Genomic DNA, 6,000 nt, shown 5'->3' on the forward strand with positions numbered 1-6,000 from the left:
CCAAAACGAGTTAAGACACCAGAACAGACTCTGCAGAGCTGACACAAAGCGTTTTCTGCAAGAGCCATCTCCACGCAAGCGAAGCACGTTTGGCACTATTTAAAAATCTGTGCAAAACTTAGGAGAAAAACTCCGTAAAAAGCACACTGGAGGAACCCAACCAGGAGACCACGCACAAAATTTCCTTGATTTCGATTGCTGGAGGAGGAGGGAAGTCGTCGCTGTGGTGTCAGCGCATCTCCTGCGTTTCATTTATCCCCCGCTGGCACATTTGGGCAGTAGAGACACCGTCTCCCCTTTCTGCCGCAACCCAAACGGGAAAGCAAGGCACCAGGCTCTGCAAAACTGGTTTTGCCCAGCAAATCTCCACTGAAAGCAATTTTAGATGAAAAGGTTAAAGCTAGCGAGGCCGGCCAGAAACCGGCCTGAACAGATGCGTGCAAAAAAGCTTCCTAGGGGCTGAACGCAAGAGCGTCAGGCTTTGTTTTGGTAGGGGAGGAAACTGCGCAAGGCACGGAGAGCAGGAGAGAATACGCACGCTGTCAGGCGTGGTGAGAGCCAGGAACATCAGCAAAAAGCATCAGGAAAGCACGAGGAAGTCAAGGACAGCCAGAGAAACACCCATGGTGTAAGTCACAGGAGAGCCGTGCGTGTCCACGTGTGCACGTGCAGGCGCGCGTGTATTTGGTGCTGGCAGGAAAAAAAAAAACGACCTTGGGATACTGAGCACAACCTTCCCCTGCTGCTCGATTCAGGCTGCGCTCAGAGAAGCCGGCCTCTGCAAACGGCCTCTGTGAATCAGCAAGATTGCCTCCAAGAAATACCTGACTGTCATCGATTTCCTCTTTCGCCAGGCGATCCCAAATATTGGCTAATCGCTCTGGTCAAAAGAAGGAAGCATTCACGCTGGGGCCGGCAGCTCTGCATCAGCTGGAACTGAGCAGATGAAAAAAATATATATATATTGCAAGGATCCTGGAAAAGAACCCAAAAGGAAAGTCGAAGTCAAGGTTTGGCAGTCTTTCCAGGGTACCGTGCCAGACTTTTTTCTTCCCCATGCTCCAGCTGAAGCGTGTGCCAAGAGAAACCTAGCAGGATCTGGTAGAAGCTGCCTCCCGAACGGGTGGGAATCTGCTAGTCAATGGCATCTTGTTCTCACGCACCGCCGCGGCTTTTGCTGAGCGTGGAGCCCGGGGAGGCTCGGGAATCGCAAACTGCTGCCCCTTGCAAACGAGCGTCTCGAAACGCCGGCGCTGTCGGCCCCACGCCCCGCCGCAGGCTGCTGAAACGTGCATCCACTGCTGGCTGCGAGAGAAGGCAAAAAAAAAAAAAAGGCAAAAGCAGCAAACAGCTGCTGAGGATGTTTGGATTTGAGCGACTGAACTACACCGCAGGGAACACGGGGATCATGAACTGCAGAGCCAGCATCTTTCCAACTAGAAAGACACCTTCCCAGAGGAAACTGCTGATGCATCCAGGAAAGGAACGAACTAAAGACGAGAGAAGGACGCGGAAGGATGAATGAGGTTCAAAGACGAGAGGGTCTGTAAAGAAAACGAATTTTCTGTTGCTATGTATGGATGCAAGGACTCTGAGTAGCAAGGAGGAACGAGTAAAATCCTGAAAAAATAGAAATAGAAAATGGCAAATAGAAAAAAAATGCAATCCGGTGAGATGGATGTGTGGCCCGACTTTAAAATCAGGAGTTCTGTGGTGTTCAGATGCAAAAAAGAAGTGGGGGCTGCAGTGTTACCTCCAAAAGAGGGGGGGAAAAAAGGCTTACCTCTTCTTCCGTTATCAGTCACGCCGAAGAAATGAATTTCTGGAGGACCTCAGCATGTTACGAGCCCAGGAGGAGGCTCTGGTATGGGACTCCACAGGCACAGAAGCAAGGGGTAAAAGAGATGTGGGGTTACGGAGGAGACAGGAGGGGTACAAAGCCTCGTGCAGTGTGTGATCACACACAATGCCTTTCCAAAAATGATCGGTGACATTTTATGGAACACGGCTGAATCCAAACGCAAAGGAACCGGTTGGGACCTCGTTACAGCCAATAAAGCCGCGGTGATCGCCGAACTGGAAGCCTTGACAGCCGAGAAGAAGAGCAGGCTTGCATTTCGGTAGGGCTGCGCCTAGAAATTCAATCAAGGTTTCAGAATGTCCTGATTTAAATAATTGATTTCAAGTCGCATGACGTTTGTGCTGTTCAGTTATCACCCTAATGAAATATCAACATAATGAAAAGAGGCGTCACTTAAAAGACGTTGATTTTTCACAAATATAACTTAGCAGAGGGAAAAAATTAAGGAATTTGCATATAGATGATCCACTTATATTCGCTCACAAACGCTCCAAGTGCTTTTGGGATCAAAAAGGAAACAGCGACGTGGCGGAGTTCTGAAAAGCTTCGAAAGCAAATGAGAGATTTAACTCTCCCTGCAATCAATGGAAAGATACAAGAGAAATTATTAAGCCGTCCATATAGAAGCAGCTAGGGGATAAGATGGAAACTGAAGCGACATGGGAACATCAAGATCAAACTGTGCCAAACCAAAACAGCCAGACCCAAGTCGATAAAGACCAGCGCAAGAGCTGGGCACGTGGCGCAGGTGGAGAACACCTAGCGAGGCTGCTGGATTACAGAAAATAACCTAGAGGGGATATCGGATCACAAATTGATAGAGGTCAACGATACAATGGATTTGCAAAACAGGGAGGAGGCGTTTCCAATTGTTTTAACAGCGACACGTGGAAAACAGCATCACGTTATTTTGTACAACGCTGACACGGCCGTAGAGTACCGATTCCATGTACAGAGGGAACCGAACACATCGGAGTACAGAGGAAAGCAACAGAAATATGAACAGATTTAGAAACAACATGATCCATGAGAACAGGCTCCGTTCAGCCTAGCTGGAAGAGAACTGAGGGAGAACGTAACACACTTCCACCCGCGACAGCGGAGACGGGTTATTTTTCACGTCCTCGGGAGCGAAGAGTCGAAATTTGCCAGAGAAACACTGCCAAGTGGAAAAGCTTTTAACTAAACTGGCAGCCAAGCGACAACTACCATCCACCTAAGGAGGCTGGAGTGCCTTCTAAACTTTTATTTTAAGGAAAAATTAGAGAAATGCCAGTGAGGGACGCTCTAGGGATACACTAGCTTGCCTCAAGGAGGGGAACATACTGGAGAGTCTCGTGAGCGCTCTACCAGCCCCACATTTCAATGACAAGAAGTGTCTTGGATCCAGGATGGTTCGCCTGAGGGCCCTCAAAGGGTCCTCCAATTTCTGAGACCCTGACGGTTCTTCTTCAGTCTTTTCTGGAACGAAGTCAGAGATGAGAATTTATAATAGCCCAACATCAGAAGAGGGCAAAAAGATGACTCGAGTAACTCCAGCTCAGTTAGCCAGCCATCAGCTCTGCACAAAGCAAGGGAAAAGCAAATCAGACTTGATCTAGAATTAGAAAGAACGGGAACAAAATTAATGACAGTCAACACAATGTTATGGAAAATAGGTCTCGGCAAAAAAAAAAAAGATTACTTCATTCTTAGTTGAGATTCAAAATGAGGTTGATAAAGGCAACCGCTGCAATGCAACAGACAAACTTTTGTTGAGCATGACGTTTTGATTAGAAAATTACCGCTACACTATGTCAACATAGCGCGCTAAACGGATTTCGAGTTGGCCAACTGACAGATCACTAAAAGCAGCCATCCGCGGAAAATCGCCATCAACAAAGTTAGCTGCAGCAAGGTTCTGTGGGGCTTGATAAAGAGCCCGCTGGTGTTCAGAGGTCCGCTATTGATCTGGAAAATTACTTCAGGCATAAAGAAGCAATCTTGCCTCTGCAGATTGCTCTGGTAAGGCTCCCCTCACGGGAACATCGCAGAAGCAGCCCGCGATTTAAATGGAATAATGAAAAATGAACAGGGTGCAACAATCGTTTAAGGACCGCAGAGAGACCCGGGGAGCCCCAGGGATTTATCTTGCCCAAAATAAAAGCTGAAAGGCCACTTGGTTACGGAGTTACGCCTTCCCTCCAAAGGGAAAAGCCACTGGGTATCAAAGGACCTTGTAATTTAGCCAAAAAAAAAAGGCTTTTGAGAGCAATAGTTGGAAACTAATTCAATTTAGACCTCATTTTTTTAATCAGAGAGAGTACCTAATTGCTGGAACTATACCAAGAGAAGTGGCGGGTTCTTCATGACTTGACATCTTCAAACCAAGACAGACAAGAGCCCAAAATACAGTCACTGGCAAGGAAAACCTAAGGATCTGTGGTTTCTGGGAGGCCAGTCCAACCTCCGGAGCTAGCCCGTCCATATAAAGTCTGCAAGAAATCCCAGGCTCCCATTTTCCATGGGAAAACAGAGGGAGTAGGTCTACGCAAAAGGATCTTGTGAAGCTTACGAGGGGAGGTTTGTAGAGACCTTTCAAGAAGCTGGGACAGAAGCAGCCTTTTGGCATGAGAGCTGCAGGTCACCAGATGGAGTCGGCATCAGAAAGGAAAGGGCTCATCACTTGCATCGCCCTTCTTCACCGCCCCCGCTGGTCTTGCGGAAGAGAAGAACACTTCATGCTGGACACTTTGCTAAACGGCAGTCCAAAAGCAACCAAGAACTCTTAAAGTTTTACATTTTTTCTTCAGAAGTTGTTCGTAACGCTAAGTCGCTTCCGAAATGAGGGCTTTGGTTCACGAGCCAGCTAAAGCTCTAGGTAGCACTGACCCGCTGTACGGCACCCCAGCACCATTTGCAAATGAAGCCTTGAAGCCATTTAAGACGTTATTTCTTGATGGTAACTCTAACAACCACGTACATAAAATCAAACGTTTAGCTAAACATCCGGGAATTGAGAAAGAAAAGCTGCAACTCAGATGAACACAGATATGAAACCAGATTTATCTCTGGAGCCCACAACGCAAGTCTGCTGCCACAGAAGAAGACAACCCAAACCAGAGATCTTCTCTACGGCTTAGATTTGTGTGTTACACACAGACAGCGAAACAATTCTTACAGAACAAAGGATTTTATCGAGCCTTCCCATGAGAGCAGTCCGTATGCAGAACACTCAGCCACACAGCGAAGCTCAGCAGCGGGACATGGATGCTGTAGCAAAGGAAAGGAAACCATTTCTCCGCTTTATAGCACTGCATTTTAAGACTCTGAAAATTCTCTGTTGTGAATGTAAGACGAACCGAGGGCAAACTCAGGCTCCAACCAATGCATTGGATGCCCTTGCATTGGTTTCACCTGCTGCTTGCAGCACAACACGCAAGGGCGACGGGGAGGAGAGCACCGAGCAGGTCCTGCTGGCACGGCAAGCATGGGACAAGTCTCCTCCAAACAATCTCAGGCCAACTGGAAATTATATTCTGTGCCTATACTGCACAACGGCGGGCCTGGGAAACGCGTGGAATACGCTGCAGTTTTCACAAAAGCCTTTAAACGTCTTATTAAGTTACGACATGCCTACACAGGAAGCTAAAGAAAATAATTTGCAGAATTAACGACTACAGAATAAATGTTCACATGGGAAACATTTTATTCCGTAAAATGGAATAAATAACTTGTTTCATAAATAACATTTATTCCAAAGTAATTGCACTTTAAATTCTCACAAGCTTAATTCAGGATATTTGCTACAGGGACAAGCCCTCAGAGCCTTCCTGTCAGCGTAGACATTATTTTCATCTCACTTGAAAAATCAGCAAGAGTATTGAGTGATCTTCCTTGTCCACCTACCGGGCAGGACAAACTCAAAAGGTTCTCAGAGACCTCCTCCAGTTAGCAGCAGCACCTCCAGAGAGGGGTTAAGCCGAGCCCCCAGCTAGGGACATTTAACGTAGCCATTTGCCAGGGGTCACCTCCAGCTCTGCCTTCTCCCTGAATAAAAACACGAGTTGTCTCGTATGTAAAATAAACTGCACCCTCCATCTCTGCATGTAAAGTCCAAAATCTTGCACTGAACAGGATGACCCAGACAACAGAAGCTG

This window comes from Oxyura jamaicensis, chromosome 1, assembly GCF_011077185.1.
Source record: "Oxyura jamaicensis isolate SHBP4307 breed ruddy duck chromosome 1, BPBGC_Ojam_1.0, whole genome shotgun sequence".
NCBI lineage: Eukaryota > Metazoa > Chordata > Aves > Anseriformes > Anatidae > Oxyura > Oxyura jamaicensis.